Consider the following 27,947-nt stretch of genomic DNA (forward strand, 5'->3'; position numbering starts at 1 on the left):
AAGCCTTTCCAGGCCTCTCAGAATCTCCCATTTCCCATTTCTTAGGTCTTGGGTCCTCTGGGCCAAATGCTGTGTCAACCTACTGGGGTTGCAAAGGAAGGGGAAAAATCAGTTCCTACCCTCAAGGAGCTCCCAGTCTAATGGGGAGAGGACATGTCAGCAGCTGTGTCCAGACAAACTCTGTACAGGACCCTGCTGCCCTGAGGGGGAAGGCTCTGGCAGGGTCAGAAATCAGGAAAAACTTGTTTTCAGAAAGTGAGATTTTAGCTGAGATGTGAACAGGCCAGGAGGCCCAGTTGCAGGGAAGGACTGAGAGACTGCCGTTGGGGGAAGGGTCAGGGGCTGGAGGGGCTGGGTCAAAGATCAGCCAGGAGGCCAGTGTCTCTGCGTCAGAGAGAAGAGGGCCAAGGTGTAAGGAGACTGGAAAGGGTTGAGGGGCTGGTTCCATGCTGTCTGCTGTGTGCCAGGAGCCATATAAATATTACCTCATTTGATCCCGTTGCCAGAATTGACAGGGTCTGTGCTCAGGACGGCCGGAGTTGGGCAGCACAAGATGTAGCCAGACACATCTTTGGCAGTGACCTCGGGAGGTGATGGACATGTGGGCCCATCAGTTTCAGAGGTCACTTATGCATGTATGTGTGTATTTGTGTATCTGTGAATGTGTGTGTGTGTGTGTATGTGTATGTGTATGTATTCTTTCTTCTGGAGCTCACAGACCCAGAAAGAGTCCAGTGGAGTTTTGGGGAACATCAGATAGGGTCCTTAAGCCAGAAAAGGGACATTTTCTTTTTGCTTTTTGGAGGGCAGTTAGGGTTAAGTGACTTGCCCAAAGTTACACGGCTAGTAAGTGTGTCAAGTGTCTGAGGCTGGATTTGAACTCAGGTCTTCCTGACTCCAGGGCCAGTGCTCAATGGGACTTTTTTTTTTTTGCTTTTTGGAGGGCAGTTGGGGTTAAGTGACTTGCCCAAGGTCACACGACTAGTTTTTTTTTGTGTTAAATGATCAAAAGGAGTTTCAGAAAGACCCATGCAAACATCTTTGAAAGGGAAATGTTGAAATTATATATGTTTAAAAATTAACTATGGGGCAGCTAGGTGACTTAGTGAATAGAGAGCACTGGTCCTGGAGTCGGGAGGATCTGAGTTCAAATCCAGCCTCAGACACTTAATACACACAAAAAAACTAGCTATGTGACTGTGGGCAAGTCATTTAACTCCAACAAAAAACAGGGAAAAAAGTTAACTATTAGCCTCTACCTCAGTTTCCTTCTCTGTAAGAATGGTGATGATAATAGAACTGCCTCCCAAAAAAAATTTTTTTTTGGATAAATCAGTCCCCTGAAGGCTATCCCTTCCTCCAAGGAGCTTGTAGTCTAATAGGGTTAACAACATATGAACACATATATACAAAGTAATGAATATTTAGGATTTAATAGGAAATAATTAGCTGAAGGAAAAGTGGAGAATTAAGAGGGGGATAGGGAGGGCTTGCTATAGAAGACGGATTTTAGTTATGACTTGAAGGCATCCAGGGGACGGAAATGAGGAGGGAGAGATCCAGCCAAGTCAGGAATCCAGAGAAAATGTCTAGAGCCCAGAGATGAGGGTGAGAGGAAACCAGTGTCCTTGGTTCAAAGAGACCCCGTGGTGGGGAATAAGATGTCTAGGGCGTGATGATCCTGGAGGTGACAGGGTAACACGGCAGGCCCAGCAGTTTGGGGTCTTGGCTCTGTGGATGATCCATTGGAATGCAGAGTGTCTGCCCCACCTGCAGGCTGCTGTCTAAGGATGAGGCCATATGGGTCTGCACTAAGGTGGTTGCATTTCCAGCAGAGGAGGGGGTGTATTAGTGACGTGGACAGAATTGGCAGCAGATTGGCTAAGGGAGAGAAGAGATGGGAGCCAGGAATGATGCCCTAGTTACGAGTTTGAGGATGGTGCTGCCTTTGCCAGTAAGTGGGGAGGACAAGTGGGGGAAAGATGGGGAGTTCCTCTTTGGATCTGTTCCGTGTCAGGTATCTGGTTTAGCCCAAAGGGCCTCAATTGTCAGTGATCAGCACTTACGCACCAACTATATGCCAGGCATCTCCCTAACACTGGGAATTCAAATGCAGAAAAAGACAATCCCTGCCCCCCAGGAGCTCCTGCCAGAATGAGGGAGGGTGGGTCATGGTCGAGAATTAGGCCATGAGTCCCAAAAGAGTGGCCTCGAGTGTGGGGTGAGGGAGAGCACCACAAGCTGGAGATGGTCCTGAGACAGTGGAGAAGCAAGTGAGAAACGTTCCAGAGCGGCGGAGCCAGGCGAGAAGTGAGAGGTGTGAGCTGAGCTCTTTGCTTCAGTGCAGGTTCAGAGTCCGTGGCATCATGCAATGGGGGTGAAGGATCTTCTGGTAGAGATTGGCCACACTAAGAATAAATACGGTGCAATGAAGAACTGTGAATCGTGAGACTTAAAGAAAAGGGAAGGGTGGTAACTTCTTGGAAATCTCAACAAGTGGGGAAAAACCCAATAAATTCTCTGATTGTTCAGAAATCCAGTAAAAGGAAGTTAAAGGTTATAAGTTTGAGGGACTCCAAAATAATGTAACCTCTGAAAAAAAAGGAGTGCTGGAAATGGAAGAAAGAGCATCAAAAACCAAGTGCTTCAGCCACACTCACGCTCTGCATGCGGGTTGGAAGGGTGGTGATGACCCCTGCCAGGCTTCACTGGCTCTGCAGATGTGGCCACCCTCTTGTGGCCTCAGTCTGCCTATTAGCTCTTTCTCTTGGCTCTCGATCCCCAATATTCTCGAGGTCTGTTTAGATAATCTATTTCTCATAAAGGGCTAAGTGTCATTAACAAGAGAAAGCAATCACAATGCCAAGACAGAAGATGTTTTGGCCATAGTACATCATGCCTAGTGTCACCTGGAATCTTGGGTAAAATGATAGATGACTCTTCTTCACTTGGCTGGAAACAGTCCAGTCCCACCCCGCTCAGGTCAGCCCAGATTGTGAGCATTCTCTCTTCAGAACCCTTTCAGGGCTTTCACCTAGATGAGACTATTTCAGCTTTTTAGGGCATTAGCTAGATGATTGCCTTTTCTTTGTTCTCTCTTCAGTGATCACAGATAAGGTTTTCTCCCCAGAATGTTCTGTGCTTGCCAGCTTCTCACAAAGTCTTCATGCAGTTTTCGTAGCATATCACTTATGATGCTTCTGATGAGGAGGAATTTCATGCCCCCTTTTCCTCTTTCTCCTCCACAGATTCTCATACCTCCCCAATAGGGCACATACCTTCTCTTGGTTCCATAGGGAGAAGCACTTCGTAGTAAGACATCCATTTTCCTGGCTTTTATTAATCAGCATGATTCTCACTTCAAATAGAAACTGCTTTTCTGAACATTCCATTTCGCTGTTATTGTGGTTTCAAGCGTTGGCTCTGACACTCATAAAGGTGATAGGAGTTTGGGCAGATCCCTTCTGTGCTTCAGTTTCCTCTAAGTTGATGAGAATTGAGACCAGATGAATTCTGGAGTCTCAGCTCTAAATGTTGTGACATTTGATGGTTTAGGAGTTGGTGACATTTAAGGATGTGGCTGTGGACTTCACCCAGGAGGAGTGGGGCCTCTTGGACCATCCTCAGAAGGAGTTGTACAAGGAGGTCATGCTGGAGAATGCCCAGAACCTGCTGTCCCTGGGTAAGGAGCATTTCCTCTGGTAACTCAATCTACCATCAAAGGAATGGCTTCATTTCCTCCCTCGTGTGCAGGGTTTGAGCATTTATCAGTTATTCAGGAGGCAAAAGTGCTTGTCTCTCCACTGGGTCCTTCTGCTCCCTGGTTTTCCTGTGAAAGGTCTTTAAATTATGTTTAGGACTTTCCTTTGTTGCTCCTGAAATTGTCTCTTTGTTATTTTATGTAGCTTCAGGTCAAAACTCAACCCAGAGTGAAAGATTCTTGTTTTTGTAGTTAATCTCAGAGGCTGTCTAGGTTAACCCCCAACTTGGCCTTAATTTTGTCCACAAAATCTCAAAACTGCTCATGCGACTTCCTTGAAGATGAATAGTGAAAGGAGCCCTGTTCCTGCCAAGGCAATCCCTTCCTCTTTGGGATAGGCCTAGTATTTACAAAGATCTTGTGAACAAGTGTAACTTGGTAGCTCCTTGCTACTAATCCCCCGTTAGCAACTTTATCCTTATCCTTCCTTGATTCTTCCCTCAAATTCCAGGCCAGATGGGGGGGGGGGGGAAGGAAGGGAAGAGAATAAGCATTTATATACACCTACCATGTGTCAGGCACTAGGCCAAGTAATTTATAAATATTTTCTCATTTGATCCTTGCAACATTTAGTTTGGACCCATCATCCCCATTTTATAGTTGAGGAAACTGAGGCTCACATAAGGGAAGGCATTTGCCCAGGAGCAACCAGTTACTTAGTGTCTGAGACTGGCTTTGGAATCAAGCCTCCTTGACTCCAGTCCCAGGGCTCTCACCACTGCACTACCAGCTGTAAAAAATGCTAAATAATGAAAGTTATGGAGTGTACCCATCCTTCTATGGAAGAGGTTAACAAAGACAGAATTTTCTGATTCCCATTTGGCTGCATGACCAGTGATCCCCTCTCCAAAGATCCCCACAGTCACTGGAAACCATCCTTGAAGAGTCCTGGGAACCATCCTGTGGGCCTGGCGTGCATGTCCCCATTCCCTAAAGAGGACCCAATTACAGATTTCTCTCCATCCTCATGATTTCTGTGCTCCCCATGCCCAGGGCTTCCAGTGGCCAGAGAAGATCTGGTCTCCTATTTCCAGAGAGGGGAAGCACCATGGATTCTGGAGCCAAAAGGCCCAAGGAGCTCTTGTCCAGGTGAGTGAGATGAAAGCGAGTGTGTCAGGGCTGTTATGTGTTATAGTGAAGGGAGCGCTAGACATGGAGACAAGAAGACTTGACTTGGAATTCCTTTTTAGATACTTTTAAGCAACGTGATCCAGGGCAAGTCACTGAACCTGTGAGCCTCAGCTTTTCCATCTGTAAAATGAGGTGTTTGGACTCAATAACCTTTCAGTTCCCTTCTGGTGATGTCTGTGATCCTCTAAGAAGTCATTGTTTGGAGCTTTGGAGCATAGACCCTCTGGAAATGATCCAAGAAGGGCTGAAGGCTCCAGTATGAACACTTTCCTAGCTTTTCTTCAAGTCACGCTTTTATTAAATGCCTACCAAGTACCAGACCCTGCGGTAAGCACCTGGGGTACAAAGAAAGTCAGGGGAGAAACCCTGCTCTCATGGAGTTCAGTCTCGTGGGGAAGACAACAGGCAGACCACTCTGTAGAAACCCACTACATCCAGGACAAAATCAGGAGAGGGAAGGCACTGAGACTGAGGAGGACTGGAGAAGACTTATTGTAGAATGAGGGGTTTCAGGTGGGACGTCAGGGAAACCAGAGCCAGCATGAGGGGCAGCCAGAGAAAACATGGAGCCAGGAGATGGAGTGTCCTGGTCCAGGAAGAAAGAGGAGGCCTGAGCCACGGATGACTGCACATGTGGAGGGGCAGTAAAGTGAAAGGAGGCTGGGGTGGTGGGAGGGGGCAGATGATGGAGGGTTTGAACAGGCAGGCAGAGGATCCTGTATTTGATCCTGGGGATGGGGAGCCAGGGAAGTTTAGGGAGCAGGCAGTGACATGATCTGAAGAGGATTATGGGAAGATGAATTTGAAAGTGGGTGGAGGATGGAGGGGACAAGGGAGAAACTCGGCACAATGAGGCCAACCAGAAGACTTGCAGTGTCTAATGAGTGAGATGACCGGGGACTGAACCAAGAAAGTGGCAATGTTGGGAGAGAAGGAGATTCTCACCAGGGTAGACTCAACTGTACTTTCCATGGGGTTGGATATGGGGGAGGGGGATTGAGTGTGTGAGATGATGACATCTAGGTTACAGTCCTGGATGATGGGGAGGGGGATGCCTGGCTACCCTGAATAGAAATGGGAAAGCAGGAAGAGGGTAAGTTTGGGGAGAAGCTAACGAGCTTAGCTTTGGACATCGTAGGAGGAGAGCGCTCTGTCAGCAAAGCCAAGAGAGGAGGAAAGGGGAGTGGTTGTGACAGAAGCTGCAGAGAGCCTAGAAGGATGAGAACTGAGACAAGAAACAATGGGCGGAAGGAGTGAGGACATTCTGGGTGACTTTGCAGAGAGCAGTTTCCTTTGGTCACTGAAGTTGGAAGCTGAAGTACAGAAACGTTTTGAAGAAATTAAGAGGGAGGGAGTTAGAAACACTACTTTTAGAAGACCCTGTCTAAGCATTTAACCTTGAATGGAAGAAAAGATAAAAGCCACTGTCCAGTGAAGATAGATGGACCGAGTGAAGCCTTTATGAGGATCGTGGAGACATGGTTTTATTTGTTGCAGTGGGGAAGGACCCAGTAAACAGGGAGAGATAAAAATTAGAGGAAAAATAGGGATGACACAGGAGGCAATAAGCGAGGGGGAAGCTGGAATAGACTGGGGCCATTTATGCATGTAAAGGTGTTAGCCATGGCGATCAGAAGGGCTGCCTCTTCCTGTGAGACCAGGGCAATTGAGGAAAATATGGCATTTTGAGATGTGGAGGAGGTAAGAGCAGTCTTGGTAAGTGTCCAGTTTTCTTCAGCAAAATAGGAGGTCAGGGGTTTAGCTGAGTGGGTGGGGGGAAGTAAACCAAATGAGAGAGTCTGGGAGCAATGAAAAGATCTGGAAAACTTCCTGTAGTTTCTGGGATAGGGAGTCAGCTAAAGAAATATAATTGGATTCCCTAAATTTGTAGTTGACCCATATAGTCCAATTTCATGATTTTTTCTGTTTCCTTTTAGCACTGTGTGGGTAGGAAAGAAGGTCACTGACTTATTTGGAAGTAGTAATAAAATATTAAGGCTTGCAAAAGTCTTCTAGGTCCCTTTCCTGTTCCAGTCTTTGTCTTTATTCTTAGAAAATAAATGAGCCAACTCTTGTAGGTGACCTCCCTAAGGCTAGGGAGTTGGGAGATAGAGATGCCCAGGCACCCATAGAACCAGACCCTGTGGAAGCCTAGGTGCCTTTGTGATCTCCAGTATTTGGTCTGGTCAGGTCCTATCCAAGTTAGACATAGACAGAGGTAATTGCTTATAGGTGATGAGCTATAAGGTATAAGAAAGAGAAACAGGTCTAAGGTCAGAACCTGCAATTGAGTGCAGGGAATGAGGCATCAGCCATGGGCCCAGTCAGTAAACATTGATAAAGTACCTGCTATGTTCTGGGGACTGTATTAACCTCTGGTGATTGAAAGAAAGGTAGAAGACAGCCCTTGTTGTCCAGGAGCTCCCCATCTTATCTACAGACATGGAAATGGTGAGAAGTAACAGATCATGAACCTCACTCTCAGCTGAACCAGAAAAGGGAGGGCATTTTGTTATGGAAGTAAATGAAGGTCTAGAAGGAAATCAGACAAAGCCAGTGGAGAGCAGCAGCTTAAGAAGAAGGGCTGAGTCAAAACACAGTAATAATAAAAAACAATAGCGAAGGGCCAGGCAATTCACAAATGTCTCCTTGGATCCTCACTTCCAGCCTGGCAGGTGGGTGCTGTGCTCCTTTTAGAGATAAGAAGACTGACACAAACAGAGGCAAACCCCAGGACCTGCTCAGGGTCCCATAGGTAACAAGTGTCCGAGTCTGGGTTTGAGCTCAGGTCTTCCTGACTCCAGGCAGGTGCGCGTCCATCGTGCTGCCTGGCTGCCTCATGGCGGAAAACAACTTTGTACCAAAGAGGAAGCTTCAGATAGGGGAGAGAAGAGGATAAGAAACTTCTTTTTTTTTTTTTTAAAGCAATTGGGGCTAAGTAACTTGCTCAAGGTTATACGGCCAGTAAGTGTCTGAGCCCGGGATTCGATCTCCAGGTCTTCTCAACACTGGAGCCGGTGCTCTTACTCGCTGTGCTACCTGGCCACCCCGGATAAGAAACTTTTAAGAGAGTGTCATCTGGTACTGGAATGGATGGAAGATGGGGTGGGGTGAGGAGTGGGGAGCAGGCCATTTCAGTGATCAATTACTGGTGTGGATCTCATTCCCTTCCCCCACCTCTAAGGACAGAGGCAGAGGCAAAGTGGAAATATCACAGGATATCAAGGAGAAAACATAATTACTTCTCATAATAAAATGTAAATGGGATGAATTCACCTACAAAAACAGGAGACTTGCAGAATGCATTAGAAAGCAGAAACCAACAGCATGTCTATAAGAAAGACCCTTGACACAAGGCTTCACAAAGCATTAAAATGGAAGGATGGCATTCTGTGTTACCTTTTGGAACTATGGCCCTAAACGCACTCCACTGCATGCCTTTTCACTCAGTGATTGCTACTTTACCAGTGAACTAAAGGGATCACAGAAAGAGGAAAATGGTCCATTTTCACAATACAGATTTGGTTCTAGATTTTGGTCCCAGATTTTGTCCAGAAGGTGGCTCAGTGGATAGAAGGCCAGTGCTGGAGTCAGAAGACTCTAACTAAGTTGAAATCTAGCCTCCGACACTTAGTAGCTATGTGACAAGTCGCTTCACCTGATTTGCCTCAGTTTCTTCATTTGTAAACATGTCAGACCTTGCCAGTATTTTTGCCTATGTGCCTTTTCCTGGGCTAAGTGCTTAGTAGACATTTTCTCATTTGATCCTCTCGATAGTGCTGAAGTGTAGGTAGTTTGAGGAAGCAGAGGCAGGCAGATGTCATGACTTGCTTAAGGTAACAGTGCTAGCAAGTATCTGAGGTAGAATTTGAATACCAGTCTTTCTGACTGCTGAGTTCAACTCTATCCACTCTGCTACCAGTTGGCTTCTGACTGATAACCAGAATACAGTGAAAATGCTTCCTCATGCACGGATGAGTCAGAAAATGGTAGGAGGATTTTGCAGCTTTTCTTGTTGAGAGATTGAAATTCATTGTGTGTTTTTAGTCCCCAAACTAGTTGATAAAATGAATGGCTAGTTGATAAATAAAAGGTGTATTTTTCTATTGACTGTTGACAAGAATGTATTAAGTGGATAAAACAACCTTTGTAAGTAAAGACTTCTTCAGTCTTCACTTTCTTCTTTCTGCCGTTGGCAGAGTGGTTGCTCTCTTTCAGAAACTCTATAGAATGACTGACTTGTCAACCAGTTACCTTGAACATCCTCTAGCTAGAAGAATAGTAACATAAACAGAAAATAAGTTCAAATCAGAAAGTAGCCTTAACACCGAAATAGGTAAAGTCTGTTTGTAGAATGTGATGGTTCATGATGGTTTCAAGATCGTTTGTGATGTGAATTCCTGGTGATCATGTTTTTCAAAGATCTGCCATAAACACTGGAAGAACAGACCATTGGTAACACTTTGGTGTGATAATTGCAGCACTAATGAGATGAAGATTATAGGTCACCTTGGAAGGAGGGGAATACTGTAGTGCAGTTTGTGCCTCCCTGTGACTGTTCACTAAGTGGCTTGTACTTGTACTTGTGTCAGCTCTTTGGCAGTTTGGTAACAATTTGATGTCAGGTTGAGAAATGGAAAGAATTGGTTGCACATAGTCAGAAATAGAGTTTGATGTTATCACTGTTGTTAACACCAAATGTTATCACATTGTTAACACCAAAATCTTTGTGTGCCCCATCATGACCTTTTGGAATTTGAAGATAAATTTAAAAAATATATATGGATAATGGCTATCTTAAAGAAGTGATGGGCTAAAACAGAGTTTGCTATACCTCAGGAGAACAGAAAAAAATGGTTGGCAGTCATGTTGTGGTCTCAGACATGGAAACAGAAAAAAATTAGATTAAAAGGGTTTATCAGGTTAATTATTATATTTAATGATTTAATAGATAATGAAATAAGGTGAACATTTAGCATATGTGCAGCAAATGCAAAATATCTATTGGTCTTACTAGATTATAAGAAAAGTTGAATATAACTGTTAAAAAGAGTGGACCCGTTTTTCAGCTTAGCATATAAAATTCATAAAGAATGACTGTGATAGTGCATCAGAACTGGTAAGTACAGAAAAGCAGAAAGATTACCTGAGACTGACAAAATAAAAAGTACAAATTTTTAAAAAGTCTTCTGAAGAAAGTATTGAAAGGTCACCTAGTGCTGTGGAAAGAGCCCCCCCCCTCCCCCCTTAGTCATGGGGCTTTGAGTTCTAGTCTTGGTTGCAAGGATCTGGGTCATGTCACTCAGCCATTCTCAGCTCATAGCCTGTGATGTGAAATCGGGATGTGCAGGTCATCATGACCCCAGAGACTTTCCAGGGAATCTGGTGGTTGTTGCAAGGAAGGTAAGGACTTTCCTCCTTGTTCCTTTGTTTGAATGATCTTGGGCCTGTCACTCAGCCATCTTTAGCTCTTGGCCTGAGTTGTGAAGTATAATGGGAATTCTGTCCTGCCTGAATGGAAGGTCTCTTGTGAAAATCCAGTGTTATTATGTGTGAAACTCTTAGTGAGTTAAATTACACTGCAATTGAGAGCTAATGATGTTTTCAAATGATTTCTTCCTTGAATGCAAATTTTAAACCTTTTCTTTTTTGACTGGGGAAAAAGAAGAAAAATCAGTTTCCTTTCTGCTGCCTGAGGAAAGAGGATATAGTTATATTTGTGTGTGTCTGTGTATACATCTGTTTATTTTTTTCTTCAGATTCACTGGCCAGCTTTGAAGTGAGTGAGACTCCTGAAAACCTGAGCATTTCTGTGGAAGAATCTTGCCAGCAGAGCTTCATGGGTGTTGGTCCTTATGACTTAAATTTTATAGAAATCTCTGACTCTGATATCAAGGTAGATAAAAATCCCAAGAATCCCAGTGAATTTGATGAAGTTGGAAAGGCTTTGACACCATATTCAGCCCTAAGTCACTGTAAGGCAATGACCCCAAGGAATGACTGTTTTCAGTACAGTATATATAGAGAATGCTTTACTGAACAGGTAGAGCTTATTCAGTCCCATGAGAATCTTCCTGAAATGCAACTATATCAAGGTAGTCAATTGGAAAAGGCCTTCAGCTTGAGTTCAGACCTCATTAAACATCAGAAGAGTTATCCTGGCAAAAAGCTTCATATAGGTAATGAAGGAAGAAAGGCCTTTAGCCAGAACTCTAAGATCAGTAGCCATCAGAAAATGCATATTCGAAAGAAACCTTATGAATATAGTGAAAATGCAACAAGCTTCTCATCTCTTCCTTACCATCCTACATTTCACAGTAGGATGAAAACATATGCTTGTAATCAGTGTGGGAAAAGCTTTTATTGGAACCCAGATCTTGTTAGACATCAGAAGAGTCATACTGAAGTGAAACCTTATAAGTGTAATGTATGTGGGAAGGGCTTCTGCTACAGGTCACTCCTTATTGGCCATCAGAGAGTTCACACTGGAGAGAAGCCTTATGAATGTAATCAGTGTGGGAAGGCCTTCTGCTACAGATCACTCCTTGTTGGCCATCAGAGAATTCATAGTGGAGAGAGACCCTATAAATGTGTTCATTGTGGAAAAGCTTTCCAAAGCAGTTCCCGTCTTTCTTCCCATCAAAGAATCCACACTGGAGAGAAACCATATGAATGTAATCAATGTGGGAAGGCATTCACACAAAGCTCTCATCTTGGTGCCCATCAGAGAATCCACACTGGAGAGAAACCTTATGAATGTACTCAATGTAGAAAGACTTTCAGATTCCGCTCTGGTCTTGCTTCCCATCAGAGAATCCATACTGGAGAGAAACCTTTTGAATGTAATCTGTGTGGAAAAGCTTTCCAAAACAACTCCCGTCTTGTTTCCCATCAGAGAATTCATACTGGAGAGAAACCTTATGAGTGTAATCAGTGTGGAAAGGCTTTTACACAGAGTTCCCATCTTGGTACACATCAGAGAATCCACAGTGGAGAGAAACCTTATGAATGCAATCAATGTGGAAAGGCTTTCAGATTCCGCTCTGGTCTTGCTACACATCAGAGAATGCACACTGGAGAGAAACCTTATAAATGTAGTCAGTGTGGAAAGGCTTTCCAATGCAGCTCCAGTCTTGCTAAACATCTGAGAGTTCACACTGGAGAGAGACCTTATAAATGTAATCAGTGTGGAAAGGCTTTCAGATGCAGCTCCAGTCTTGCTGCACATCAGAGAATCCACACTATAGCAAAACCTTATGAATGTAATCAATGTGGCAAGGCTTTCAAAAAGAGTTCTAAGCTTGCTGTCCATCAGAGAATCCACACTGGAGAGAAACCTTATGAATGTGATCAGTGTGGAAAATCTTTCAAATACAGCTCTCATCTTGCTGCCCATCAGAGAATCCATACAGGGGAGAAACCCTTTGAATGTAGTCATTGTGGAAAAGCTTTCCAAAGCAGTTCTAGTCTTACTATACATCAGAGAATCCACACAGGAGAGAAACCTTATGAATGTAATCAGTGTGGGAAGGCTTTCCAATGTAACTCCAATCTTGCTGCCCATCTGAGAATCCACACAGGAGAAAAACCTTATAAATGTAATCAATGTGGAAAAGTTTTCAGATACCGCTCTGGTCTTTCTGCCCATCAGAGAATCCACAATGAAGAGAAACTTTAGGAATATAATCAACGTTGTAAAGCCTTCAGGCATGAGTCATCCTCTATTTCCCATTAGCAAATTAGATAGAAATCTTATCACTATAATGAATGAGGATAGGCATTGAAATGCCTTACAGAGCTTGTTCAGCATTAGAAAAATCATTCTGAGGATAGCTCTATATGGACTCAGACCAGAGATCATCTCTTACTTTACATAAGAGGATTCTTAATGGAGAGATGACTTATGAATGTTGTCAAAGGGGGCAGGCTTTTCTCTGGAGGACTGACATCAGTTGACAACAGAGTATTCATACTGGAATGAAGGTATATACAGACAATGATTATGGAAAGTGCTTTTCTTCACCTAGAGTTCCTACTTGATTATACTTTGGAGAAATCATGTTAGAGATAAAACTCAAGTATTTAATTAATACAAGAAGGTTTCTCGCTGCAGCACAGACTTCCTAAATTAAGAAACCTCATTGAACACCCCAAGTTTAATACTGTGAATAAAGTCCTATAAATGTAACAAATTTTTCTCTGAAATCCTGATGTTTGTCACTACTCAATAATTCATAGCATTCATACTTCAATTTTTTTTGGCCATTTCCCAATTAATTGGTACTCACTAATGTTTCCTGTTCTTTGATGGCACAAAAAGTCCTCATATAAATATTTTGGTGACTGTTGAACATTTATTTCTGTAATGCTTTCTTTAAGCAGCTAAGTGACACAGTGGACATGGTGCCTTGCCTGTAGCCACTTGTCCAGATTTCAAATTCATTCTTTGAGACTTACTAGCTGTGTGAATCTGGGCAAGTCGCCCGGCCTGTTTCTTCCCAAATTTCCCCATATGTAGAAGGACAATAATAAGAGTAACTGCCTCCTGAGGATTAAATGAGATGCTGTTTGTAAAATGCTTTGCGAGACAAATTGCTGTGGAAATGCTTGTCAACAATGAGTAATACTTGGGTCCTAAGTCTCATGGTCAAGTCAGCAGGCTGTAACACGGACAGGTTAGTCACTTTCTCTTTTATGCAAACTGACATTTAGAACAAGCACAGAAAAGCAGGAGTTGTAATGCACAGGGCACTAGGTTTAGAATGAGATGCTCCCTAGCTCTGAGAGTCTGGCCAAGGAACAACCTCTCCGTGCTTCACTTTGCTCATCTGAAGAATGAGGTTGGAGTCAGTGGCTTTGATGGTCCCTTCCAGCTCTGAATATGTGTTCTCATTAAAACTACATTCCTATGTCTCTTTCCTACAGTATAATCTAGGAAGGAAGCCTAGCAGGAACAAGTCTGAAAATGTCCAAGAAAGCAGTAGTTATTCAGGCAATTTTTTTCTTACTTAAAAAAAAAAATGATCTTGAGAAATTTATCAGGTGTGTAATGTACAAAAGAAAGGTGAGTATAGTAACCTCGTGTTTAATCAAAGACCTATACAATGGGGCTAGTACTTACCAACCACTACAGAATGCTGGAAATGCTGGAAAGTAGACTGGCAGAAAATAGAAATGGATTTTAATAATACAAAATAGAACAGAAGGACTGAGGACAGCTTTGAAAGTGTTAAATTTTTAAATTACTCAATTGGCAAATCAAGCTGTCCGCACTAGAGATTGTTTTCATGTGTGGTCCTCATTTTCTGTTGGACGTTGTTATAAAATATTCCTTTTATTTCATGTTTGTGAATTTCAGATTAAAAATGTCGAATATTGATGGTTTCCTTTTTGTAATTTTCATCAATTTTGAAGGGATGCCAAGAAATGCCCAAACTCTCTTAAAGGCCTTTCTTTTATTATCAGTGCTTTGGCGCATGCGTTCATGCCCCACTTTGTTGTCATTCATATGTCAGGACTTTGGAGAACTTGCTGTCATTTCAGCACTTGTCGATTGGTGATGGCTCTGGGCACACGTAGGTGTCAGTTCTCTCCATATCTTGTATATAAATTACTTTCTGCATGTTTCAAATTCTCTTGTAATTTGATCTTCATTTATTTTATTCATTTTATGTAGTTAGAATTATCTATTTCTTAAGATATCTCAGACCAAGACACAGTTATGAAAGCTACCTGAATGTGTTTCCTTATCTTTTTACTATTTTTAATAAGTGAAAATTCCTCCCCCGCCCCACTCATTACAAACATATGTAATTAAGGACAATATTCCTGCCTTGTCTGTGTCCCAAAAGTATCTTGTTTTGCACTCTGAGTTTGTCATCTCTTGTCAAGTGGTAGGTAGCATATTTCATCACCTATCCTCTGGAGCTGTGATTTACCATTGTATTAGAGTATTTAAGTCAATAGTTTTTCTACTTTAAAAATATATTTTTTAATTATTTAAATTCTGCTGGCTCTGCTCACTGTACTTCAAGTTGCAGTGAAACTCTCCCCTTGATATTTTCTTAAAACAGTTATAATCTGTCGAATTAATATACCTTCACTTGTCCAGACATTCTCCCCAGTTTCTAATTCTTCATCTCTGTGAAAAGAGATATAAATGTTTTTAAACATAATTTAATTTATTATGATTAAGATTCCTTCCTTCCTTAATCCACTTTCTTTCTGCCTTCTACCTGTTCCTTATCTTTCTGTGTTAATGAGATGTATTTATGTGCCCAAATCTTTCTTTCCTCTTTGATCAGTTTAGATGAGAGTGAGATTCAAATGTCATTTGTTTCCTCCACTTGATCCTCCTCTGTTGTATAGGCCTACACATCTCATTTTTGTGAGATAACTTTCTCTAACCTTCCCTCCCTTCTCCCCTGTCCACCATCCCTCTTCCCTTTCCATTCTTTTAAGATCATCAAGCTTCAGCTCCTAGACCTTCTAAATATTATCATGCCTGATGATGTTTTAGAGGGAACTCATTTATCATCTTCCCATATGAAAAGGAAGCAGTTTATCCATGTTTAGTCTTTGATTTGTGTTTCCCTTGACTCTGAATTTCAGAGTGTCTCTGCTGCCCTGGTCTTTTCATCAGCAATGGTTGGAAGCCCTCTATTTCATTAAAGTGACACGTTTCCCATTTATGGGATTATACTTCTTTTTGGTGGGTAAGTTATTCTTGGTTGTCTTCTAGAATGTGCCAAGTTCTCTCTTCCTTTTTAGTGACGGCTGCTAAGTTGTGTGTGATCCTGATTGTGGCTCCTTAGTGTTTAAATTATTTCTAGATGCTTGTGCTATTTGGGTAATATTGTCCTGTGAGTTTTCATTGTGGGGTTTCTTCCGGGCAGTAATCTGTGGATTCCTTCCATTTCCATTTTCACTTTACATTCTAAAGAGATCTGGGCAGTTTTTTTTTCCAAGTGATTTCTTGAAGGCCAGGCTCCTCTTCTAGTCATGTCTTTAGGGGTGATGGTGGTGGTGTTAATGATAATAATGATCTTATTTGATCCTCATAACAACCCTAGTGGTGCTAAGAGGGTGCTTTTATCATCCTCACTTAAGTACACACACACACACACACACACACATATATACACATATATTTTATTTTTTCCAACTACACATAAAGACAATTTTAACATTTTTATAATATTTTGAGTTTCACCAAGACGGCAAGCAATTTGGTATAGGGTTATTTGTGTGCAATCATGTAAGACATTTCTACATTAGTCATGTTGTGAAAGAAGAAACAGAACAAAAGGGAAAAAAAAGTAAAAATACTATGCTTCAATCTGCATCCAGACTCTTATCAGTTCTTTGTATGGATGTGGATGGCATTTTCCACATGAGAAGAGCTAAGTCAATCATAGCTGATCATCTGTAGCGGCAAGCACCCCAGCATCTCCGGGGTGGCTGCCAACACAGGTTCTTAGATCTGCTTTCCTAAAGGAAAGCAACTTAAAATGGGTTAACGAGCTTACTTTAATCAGTCAAAAAACATATCATTTACCTAGTTCAGGGGAAAAAGGTCAGCACCCTGAACTTCAGAGTATACAGAATTATCAAGACAGAGAAACAGATCAAGCAGACAGGTTTCCAAACTGTCCAACCATTACATCCATACCAAATCACAGTTACCATCAACATCTGGGTTTTTCAAAGCCGGGGGGCTCTCAACAACGGCTTCCCAGAGTCTCATCTAATCAAATCACAGAACACTTCTCAAAGTGAGCCCCAAAACAAAGCCTCAAATCAGGGCTTATATAGCCTTCTGGCTCAGAGAATGTAACAACCTTCTTGACCCACTGCCCAATCAAAAAAGTATCTCCTGAGAAACAAGCCTCCCACCACAGGCTCCAGGTGCACTTTAGCCTAGGGGCAGGGAAGCTCTTAAAAACTTACATTCTCATTACATCATCACACATATTTGCTGTTACTGTGTACAGTGTTCTCCTGGTTCTTCTCATTTCACTCAGCATCAGTTCATGTTAAATCCAGGTTTTTCTGAAATCTGCCTGCTCATCATTTTTTATAGCACAATACCATGTTTCCCCGATAATAAGACCTATCCCGAAAATAAGCCCTCCCCTTACTGTGTAAGATTCCTCTAAATAAGCCCTCCCCCGAAAATAAGCCCTATTGAGATTGCTACTGTAGTGAAGGTGATCCCCTGCGCTACACGCTACATTACGGTACCCTCTGTATGCACCGTCCCCCCCCGGGTGAAACGCACGCCGTGCTCCGAGCTGCATCCAATCAGAGCTGCAGCAGTGAGCGCGTCATCCTGTTCTTCCCCAGTGATTTGCTTGCTGGCACCATTGAGAGCAGTGCCGCGGAGGAGAGCTGAGGCAGGACAGCATAAGCCCTCCCCTGAAAATAAGCCCTCTGGTGTTTTTCTTTCCAAAAAAATTAATAAGACAGTGTCTTATTATCGGGGGAACACGGTAGTATTCCATGACATTCATATGCCATAACTTTTAGCCATTTCCCAATTGATGGACATCCCCTTGATTTCTAGTTCTTTGCCACCACAAAAAGAGCTGCTAATAAATATTTTTGTTTATGTAGGTCCTTTCCCCCTTTTTATGATCTCTGGCATACAGGCCTAGTAATGGTATTGCTAGATCAAAGGGTATACAGTTTGATTGCCCAAATTATTCTGTAGAATGGTTGGATCAGTTCACAACTCCACCAACAGTGGATTAGTATCCCAATTTTTTCACATCTCCAACATTTATCATTTTCCCTTTCTGTCATATTAGCCAATTTGATGGGTTGGTGGTACCTCAGGGTTGTTTTAATTTGCATTTCTCTAATCAATAGTGATTTTAGAACATTTTTTCATATGACTGTAGATAGCTTTGATGTCTTCATCTGAAACTATGTGTTCACCTGTTCATATTCTTTGACAGATTATGAATTGGAGAATGACTCGTTATAAGTTTGAATCAATTCATTGTATATTTGAGGACTTTATTAGATATGCTTGCTGGAAAAATTGTTTCCTACCTTTCTGCTTCCAATCTCAGTTTCATTAGTTTTGTTTGTGCAAATCCTTTTTAATTTAATTTAATATAATCAGAAGTATCCATAATGTTGTATCTCTTGTTTGCTCATAAATTCTTCCTTTTTCCATAAATCTGACAGGTAAACTATGCTTTCCTAATTTGCTTATGGTATACCCTTTATGTCTAAATCATGTACACATTTTGACCTTATCTTGGTATATAGTGTGAAATGTTGGTCTGTACCTAGTTTCTGCCATACTATTTTCCAGTTTTCCCAACAGTTTTTGTAAAATTGAGTTCTTATCCTAGAAGCTAGAGTCTTTGGTTTTATCAAATAGTGGATTACTATGTTCATGTACTACCGTGTCCTGTGTATCAAATATATTCCATTGATCCACCACTCAATTAGCCAGTACCAAATAGTTTTAATGATTGCCACTTTATGATGTAGTCTAAATTTGGTATAGCTAGGCCACCTTCCTTTGCATTTTTTTTTAATTTTTTGCTTTTTGGAGGGGGGAGGGCAGGGCAATTGGGGTTAAGTGACTTGCCCAAGGTCACACAGTGTGTCAAATGTCTGAGGCCGGATTTGAGCTCAGGTCCTCCTGACTCCAGGGCCAGTGCTCTACTCACTGTGCCAACTAGCCGCCCTGTTTCCTTTGCATTTTAAAAATAAATTCTCTTGATATATTTTTTTTTTTGAGGGGGAAGGCAGGGCTTGGAAGGTTGGGGTTAAGTGACTTGCCCAAGGTCACACAGTTAGTAAGTATTAAGTGTCTGAGGCTGGATTTGAACTCAGGTCCTCCTGACTACAAGGCTGGTGCTCTATTTATTGCACCACCTAGCTGCCCCTGATATTCTTCACCTTTTCTTCTTCCAGATGAATTTTATTTTTTTTTCTAGCTCTATAAAATAATTTTTTGCTAGTTTGATTGGTATGGCACTGAATAAGTAAATTAGGTATAATTGTCATTTTTGTTAAATTAGCTCAGCCTACCCATGAGCAATGGATATTTTTCCAATTGTGTAGCTCTGACTTTATGTGAAAAATGTTTTGTAATTGTGTTCATATAGTTTCTGTGTTTGTCTTGGCAGGTAGACTCCCAAGTATTTTATATTGCCTACAGTTATTTTAAATGAGTTTTCTATATCTTACTGCTGGGTATCATTCTCATTTTGCAGATAAGGAAATTGAGGTATGCTGAGGTTAAGTATATACTGGGGTATTCTGCCTATCCTGGTCCTTTGCTCTTTCTCCAACATTTCCACACATCAAAATTCTTAAGTGATCCAGTATGCAATATTCTCCCACAGTCCTCCAATTCCAGTCAATGAAAGTTCTCTAAAGGGACAAGGGTGAGATAGTTAACAGTAAAGCAACCTGTCCTCATGAAATCCCAATTTCCCTTAGTTTTTCCTGAACCCCCATGCCAAAAGCTCCACTTCTACTCTGCCATTAATTGGATCTAAAGATAGTAGCCATCTTGTGGAAATGTTCCTTCCTGATCTCCAGATCCTTTAGTCTGTCTAAATGAAAGGATTAGTTGATGATTAATGATTAGGTCTTGGCTCTTTCCAGTGATATCTTAAAATTTTTTTAAATTTACTTTTACTTTACAGCATTCAGTTCTCAATCCTTGAGTTCCAAATTCCCTTCTCCCCTCATCCTCCCACCCCTATCATCCCTTTAGAATACAACCCTCCCACTCCCCCTATGGTGGCTTGCAATCCCATTTGGTTGTACAAATACCTTCATGTCAAACATTAATCAAGTTGTAAAGAATTATAACCAGTGGAATGAACAATGAGAAAGAAGGAACAAAACAAAAAAGAGAATACGTAGTTTGCTTCAATCTGCATTCAGACTGTAGTTCTTTCTCTGCATGCAATGTCCCTTTCCATCATGAGTCTTTGGAAGTTGTCCTATAACCCTGCATTGCTGAGAGGAGCCCAGTCTATCAAAGTTGGTCATCACAGATATGATATGTCTGTAATTATGTACAATGTTCTCCTGATTCTGCTCTCCTCACTCAGCATCAGTTTATATAAGTCTCTCCAGGTTATTATGAAATCCACCTGCTCCTCATGTCTTACAGTACAATAGTATTCTATTGCATTCATATACCGCAACTTGTTTGGCCATTCTCCAATTGATGGTCATCCCCTTGATTTCCAATTCTTTGCCACTATAAAAAGAGCTGCTATCAATATTTTGTACACACGGGTCCTTTTCCCACTTGTATGATCTCTTTGGAATACAGCCCTTGAAGTGGTATTGCTGGGTCAAAGGGTATGCACATTTTTATAGCCCTTTGGGCATAGTTCCCAATTGCTCTCCAGAATGGTTGGGTCAGTTCACAACTCTACCAACAGTGTATCAGTGTTCCAATTTTTCCACATCTTATCCAGCATTTATCATTTTCCTGTTTTGTCATATTAACCAGTCTGACCAGTGAGATGTGGTACCTCAGTGTTGTTTTGATTTGCATCTCTCTAATCAATAGTGATTTAGAGCATTTTTTAATATGCTTATAGATATCTTTGATTACTTCCTCTGAAAAATACCTGTTTATATCCTTTGACCATTTATCAATTGGGGAATGACTTGTATCCTTATAAATTTGACTCAGTTCTCTGTGTATCAGAGACACTCTTCCAGTGATATCTTTGGTGGTTTTGATGGCTTTTCAGGCATGCAGATTTCTCTTTATTAAGATATATTATAAATCCCTCTCCCTATTTGGCAGACTGTTTCTATCCAGTTGTTGTTTTTTTTTTTTTTTGCCTCCCTCAGAGAGCTTATTGTTAATTTGAAAATATTTGAATTACCATTTGATGTCCATCAGCTTATAATGTGTCCAAAGTTTATTTCTATGGAGGTCACAAAGTGATTGCCCTCAAATCTGCCTGCCTGGACAGTTGCCTGAAAGGAGTGGGTCCTCAGTGTTCAGGTAGATTAATTGCCTGGTTAAAGGGCAGACTAAATTATCCTGGTTTCTTTCTAAACAGGACAGTAATTAGGCCCTTACTTCCTGACAAAAAAGTTTCTTGACTTCTTCAAAATCCTTCCCCAAGTGACTCAGAATCTCCTGGAGCTTCTCCTATTGGTAAAAAGTAGACTGACTTCTTCAAAAACACTTAAAGACTGAACCTCAACACTCAAACCAAAGAGATTGAGGTGATCAAAATCTTCCTCATTGCATTTTTTTGGGGAGGAGGAAGGAGACTTAAGGGAGGTTATTTCCAAAGGCTCAAGGAAGAGAACTTATTGAGTGGTGGGGATAGGAGGCAGTCCTGGAAGTGGTAGGGGAGCAAGGAGTGTTCCATCTCCCCCAACTTGTCCACTGAACCAAACAGAATGATTGAAGGTACAACTAGTACCGGAAACAATGCCCAAGGCAGTCTTTGTCATTAGGTGGGAGTCAAGATTTGGTGATTGCTGTAAGATGAAAGGCGTGAGAGGAGAACATTTAACATGAAGGAAAGTGTGTTGCCTATGGGAGAGGCATGCCAAAGGGCAGACTGGAAAAGGTCTGTGGCATTTGGTTGGGGCTTTGGGGAGGGAGGATTGAGGGAAGTCACAATAAGGAATTGGGGGGGGGAAATGGGGTTTGGATGTTGCCCTACAGAAGTTCAGAATCACTGGGATGTGTAGGTTATGAGCAGGAAAATAATATTACTGTGTTGTAAGAATTAGAATTGTGGGGTGGCTAGGTGGTGCAGTGAATAGAGCACCGGCCCTGAAGTCAGGAGGACCCGAGTTCAAATGTGACCTCAGACACAACACAAAAACTAGCCATGTGACCTGGGGCAAGTCACTTAACCCCAGTTGCCCTACCTTCCCCCTCCAAAAAGCAAAAAAAACCCAAAACCCTAGAATTGTGATTAACATAAAGAAACATGACGAGACCTACATGAACTGATGCAGAATGAAGTAAGCTGAGCTCCCCCCTGCCAAAAAAAAAAAATATGATGGCAGCAATGTACATGGGAAAACAGCCACACATGCCAAGATTACAAGTGAATGTTGCAGTTAGCAAATGCAGCAAAGTTGCTGGTTCAGAGATAAACCCACACAAATTACTGGTATTTCTGTGTATTACCAGCACAATTCAATAAAAGATAGAAATAGAAATTCCATTAAAAATAACTCAGTGGTAGAAAATGCTTGGAAGTTTACATGCCAAAACATGAACATAATAACAATGCAGACCTAAGTAATTAAAGATATCATTTACTCAGGAATAGACCAAGCCAACATCATCATAGAATTCCTTTGCTTAAATTTATTTCCCTGTTATAAGCTTCCCCCCTCCCCATACCCAGTTTCGGGGAGACTTAGTAAGAATGAGAAGTCATCAGTAGTGGTGCCAGAGAAAACAAAGAAGTGATAAACAAGGAAACTATATTATGCTGAAAACCATGAAGAAGCTAATCCTAATATTAAATATGTGTTCTAACTGTTTAATACTTAAATTCATAAAGGAAACATTAATTGATCAAGAAGTTATAGAAAGTGATATTATAATAGAGACAGGAGATTTCACTATCCTTCTCTCAGTTTAGGTAAGTATAAGATAAACAATAGAAAAAATACAGAACAAATAATTACAGGATAAATTGGATGTAAAACAGGATATTTTCTAAGTGGAGCTGTTAAAAATATACATATGTCTTGACTGCACTTTGAACTTTGACAAAGCAGTTATGTTTTAGGGAACAGATATTCCAAAGAGACCAAAAAAATCCAATAAATACACCCTTTAAAAATATTTTTTTAAAGTTACTTGTATAAGATTAACATACTAAAGACACAACTGAATGGAGACTTAACAATGAAATGCTAAATAGAAAGTGGGTAAAAAACAAATCATAGAAAAAATAATGATGTGAAAGAAAATAATGAAACAATGAACCAAGGTTTCTGGCATGTAGCTCAAGATGTCCTCAGCAGAAAGATATATGTATACAAAAATAAATTAGCAAAATAGAAAAAAAATGGTCTATGTTGTGGTAAGTGATTATGATGGAATATTATTGTACTATAAGAAATGATGAGCAGGATGCACTCAGAGAAACCTGGGAAGACTTGCATGAACTGATGCAAAGTGAAATGTACTGTGTGTAAAATAATAGTGATACTGCAAGATGATTAGCTGTGAATCCCTTTGCTATTCTCAGCAATATAATGACCCAGGATAACTGAAGGATTTATGATGAAAAATGCTATCCATCTGAATACAGATTGAAGCAGACTCTTGTAAAATTTATTTTTCTTGAGGGGGGTTTGTGTTTTCTTTCACAACATGACTATTATGGGAGTGTCTTACATGACTACACTTGTATAACCTATATCAAATTGCCTTCTGTGGGGGGAGTGGGAAGAAGGGAGAGAATTTGGAACTCAAAAGTTTTAAGAATCAATGTTAAGAATTGTTTTTACATGTAACTAGGGGAAAATAAAAACTAAATTAAAAAAAAATTTCCACCCCTGCAAAAAAAAAGAATTTAGTAAGTTGAATAGGAATTTAACAATTAGAAATTCAGCAAATAAAGAAACTTATAATAAGCACAAAGGAAGAGGTATTAAAATCAGAAAAGAAATGGACAGATCTAAAAATAAATATTATAAATAAAATTAAAACCTAGTTCTTTGAGAAGACTAGTAAAATTGATAAAGCTTTATCCAATCTGATTAAAAAGAGGAAAGTAAAAAAGTCAAGTCAAGAAAAAAGCAAACGAACAAGGTGAAACTACAGCAAAATCAAAATAATAAGAATAATCATAACCTACTTAATACAGTTGTGTGATAACAAAACTGAGGAGATAAAAAAGAAATAATGTCAAGTATATAAAATATTCAAGCTGACAAACTTACTAGATACATTAAATAATTTAGTCTCAGAAAAGGAACTAGAACTAGCCATAAAGGTGCTACTAATGGAAAAAAAAATGTTTTCTAATTTTACTGGATTCACAGTAGAATTCTATCAGACTTTTAATACTAGGGGCACAGTGGGTAGAGCACTGGCCCTGGAGTCAGGAGGACCTGAGTTCAAATGTGGATTCAGATACTTGTCACTTACTTGCTGTGTGACCCTGGGCAAGTCATTTAATCCTGATTGCTTTGCAAAAAAAAAAAAAGAAACTACCGGTACTAGAATTAATGCCCATAATACGTCAGTTATTCTTTAAAAGGGGGATAGCACCTTACCAGAATCATTTCATGAGACAAATACAGTATTTGTACCAAACCAGGGAAGAGTAAAACCCAGAAAAAGAATTATAAACCAATGTAATTAATGAATTTTTAATGAGTACTTATTTTAAAAATTTGGATAAAATCCTGTTTAACAGAGTGCAGATATACAGACAGGAAATCATTCATTAGACCAAACTGGGTTTATACAAGTGATGCAAAGATGGTTTAACATTATGGAGACAATCAATGTAATTAATTATATTAAAAACAAAAACTTAACATGATTATCTGAATAGATGGAGAAAATACCTTTGACAAAGTGCAAAAATCATTTATGCTTAAAAAAACTAACAAAAAGTATAGCCACAGACCTTTTAATATTGTGAAATATTATGACTTTAAATATTAAGAGTATCAATAACCAAAAGAAAAAATAATATGCAATAAGGATACAGAAATATTTTTAAAGAAATGTTTTATTAAAGCAAGGATGCCCATTCTCTTCACTGTTACTGAACTTAGTTCTGAAAATGCTAGTAACAGTAATAAAGTGAGATAGAACTTAAAGTTACAGAGATGGTAAATAGAGTTAAACTATTTCTTTTTGTGGATGATATGATGGCAGATATGGACAATCTTAGGGAATCATCCAAGATACTGAGACAATTATTTCAACTAAGTTGCAGGTTACAAAATAAACCATCAAAAGTCAACTGCATTTTTATATAATAATAACAAAATCCAAGAGGCAGTTAGCAGAAAGGGAAATCTCATTTGGCATAATTACAAAAGGCACAAAATATCTAGGCATCAATTTACCAAAACTAACTAAAGACTTGGATAATTTCAATCACAGAAATCTCCTAAAAGAAATAAAGAACAAATTAAAGAGCCGGAGGAATATTTGCTGCTCATGGCTAGGCCAACCCAATTTTATAAAAATGACAATAATACCAAGTATGATTTACATTTTTAGTACTGTATCAATCAAATTATAAGAGAATCTTTACAGAATTTTATAACAAAATTCATTAAAAAACTCTAGAATATAATGGGAAGGCATCAAAAAAGGAAGGAATGAAAGGGGTAAAATACTCTTAGATTTTAGATGATATTGAAAAGCAGTATTTATGGGGGCGGCTAGGTGGCACAGTGAATAGAGCACTGGCCCAGGAGTCAGGAGGACCTGAGTTCAAATCCGACCTCAGACACTTAACACAAAAACTAGCCATGTGACCTTGGGCAGTCACAACCCCAATTGCCCTCCAAAAAGCATAAAAAAGAAAGCAGCAATATTTATCAAAACCATATTATTGGTTAAAAACAAAGCCAGATCAGTGGAACAAGCAAAATAAGGGAGAATCAAACAATGGAACTCAAAATCCAGTGTTTGATAAACACTGTAGAAAACACAAATTACTTAGGAAAGAATTCCATTTTTTATAACAACTAGTAGGTAAATTGGAAAACTATCTTGCAGAAATCAAATTTAGATCAATACCTTTTACCACATTTTGCAATATGTGGATATATGACCTTAATATCAAAGATAAAAACACCTCTTACAGCCATGAGCAGATATATTTTAACCAAAGAAGGGATAGAGGCAATTACAAAAGGTAACTTTCATTATATAAACTGAAAATTTCTGCACAGATAAAATTAATTTACCTAGGATAAAAGGGGAAGTGGCTAAATGGGAAAACATCAGTTTTTTTCCTGATATATCTGGTATTCAAGATATATGAATAATTAATAATATACATACATATGTGTGTACATATTTGTGTGACCAATAGCGACTATTGAATAGGTAAGTGAAAAAATATGAACAAATGGTTTTCGAAAGAATTGCAAAATATTAATTAGATGAAAGACTGTTTAAGTTACTAATGATAAAATAAATGGGAATTAAAACATCTCTGAGGTTTCTTCTCTCTCATCTTGCAAATTGGCAAAGATTATAGACAGAAGATTGGCGATAATCAATGTTTGAGAGATTTTGGAAGAATAGACATATGCAGTGCCGGTGAAACTATAAATCAGTACAAACACTTTGGAAAGCAATTTATAATTATGCAAATAAAGTGACTAACATGTTCACCTTTCACCCAGACAATTCATAACTGAACTTATGCTACATGAAGTCCATCGATAAGACAGACTCCATGTACCCCAAAGTATTTATATAAGCACTCTTTTTTTGATGAGGAAGAATTGGAAACAAATAGATGCTGTTTTATTTGAGAATGGCTAAATAAATTGTGGTACATGAATGCAGGGGAATATTACTGTACTGTGGGCACAACAATTGTAACAAATTCAGAAAATCATGGAAAAACTTGCATGAACTAATGTAGAGTAAGTTAAGGAAGGCCCAGATGACGACATACAGGAAAGAAAAGTCAAAAGAAAAGATTGCAAATTTGTGGAAAATAAGCATGGCTGAAAGAACAGATGTGAGGAGACACTTCCACCCCAAGCCTTTTCAAAGGTGGAAGTTTTACAAATGGTGTACATTGAACATATTTTCAAGTTTTTATGATATTGATAAGTTAAACTTATTTTTACATGTTTGTCTTAAAAAATGGTTTTTGTTCAGTCATTTAAGTCTTGTCTGATTCTTCATGATCCCTTTAGGGTTTTCTTAGCAAAGATATTGGAGTAGTTTGCCAGAAGAGCAGGGTCTCAGTTTCAGCATCTATCTCAGTCTAAAACCTGAAGAGAAATAACCAGCAAGGACCTAAGACCAAAGAGAAGTCTGTAGTTCCATCAGTCTAAACCAGCAGAGCTTCCCAGTTGACTGATAGTTCCTGGATAGTGCCTGAATCTACTCTTGTTCAGATCCAAACCCAGACCAGTTCCTGCTAACACTCAGATAGGGGTGGGTTGGTGGGGAGTGAAAAGAATTGGATGAGACCACTTTGGGAGCATGGAAAGCTTCCAGTTTCGTAGCCTGAGCTGCCCTGAAATCCTGGAATAACAGCACTCAGAATCTCCAAGAAAGCAGCAACAGAATCAGCTCAGACATTTCCTACAGAAATGTAGACATGGCTCTAATATTAAGTCTGAAGTAAGAATGTAACTGGGGAAATGAGCAAATGAAAAAAGAAACTACATCATTAAAAACAAACAAAGGAACTCTTGATGCTCAGGACACAAACCCCAAGAAAGGAATGACTCTAAAATACCTACAAGCAAACCCTCAAAGAATAAAAGAACTTGACCACAAATTCAATGAGAATTCTTTGAAAACAACACTTTTTAAAAAAAATGTTAAAAATGCTTTTATAAATACAATGCGAACATTCAAGTAAGAATGGGAAATAAATGAAAGCTATGGAAAAAGAATTGGAAAAGGAATTAATATCTTGGCACAAGAGGTAAAAAATCTTCCTTTAGCAACAAACTTCCTGAAAATTAGAATGGATTAGATAGAAGTCTCAATGAGACTTAATAAGACAACAAGAAATATTTAACCAAGATAAAAATGCTGAAAACAATAGAAAAACATGTAAGGTATCGCATATAAAACAACAACTGACTTAGAAAACAATGAGGAAGAAACAAAATGAAGAATCATTGGACTTCTTGGGCAGCATAACCAAAAAAATTAAAAAGGGCATAATGCCATTTCAGGAAATCTTAAAAGAACACTTAGGACCAGAGGGCAGAGTGGAAATAGAAAGATTCTATTGCTCACCTCCTGAAATTCCCAAATGAAAACCCCTAGGAATATTATAGTCAAAATCCAAAAGCTTCCAGGTTAAAGAAAACTTTCTGCAAGTAGAAAGAAAGA

At 39.8% G+C, this 27,947-nt stretch overlaps 1 protein-coding gene and 1 pseudogene across 1 annotated transcript in view; both read left to right on the forward strand.

The window, feature by feature from the left end:
• The window catches only part of LOC138168204 (zinc finger protein 850-like), a 63,567-nt pseudogene extending 50,484 nt beyond the window's left edge, over positions 1-13,083 (forward strand).
• Positions 1-27,947, forward strand: part of LOC138168177 (KRAB domain-containing protein 4-like) — a 367,151-nt gene that overhangs the window by 311,719 nt on the left and 27,485 nt on the right. The window lies entirely within an intron of this gene.

Source organism: Petaurus breviceps, unplaced genomic scaffold (genome assembly GCF_028583685.1).
Source record: "Petaurus breviceps papuanus isolate PSGF00001 unplaced genomic scaffold, PetGlider_PUasm1.0 355, whole genome shotgun sequence".
Lineage (NCBI taxonomy): Eukaryota > Metazoa > Chordata > Mammalia > Diprotodontia > Petauridae > Petaurus > Petaurus breviceps.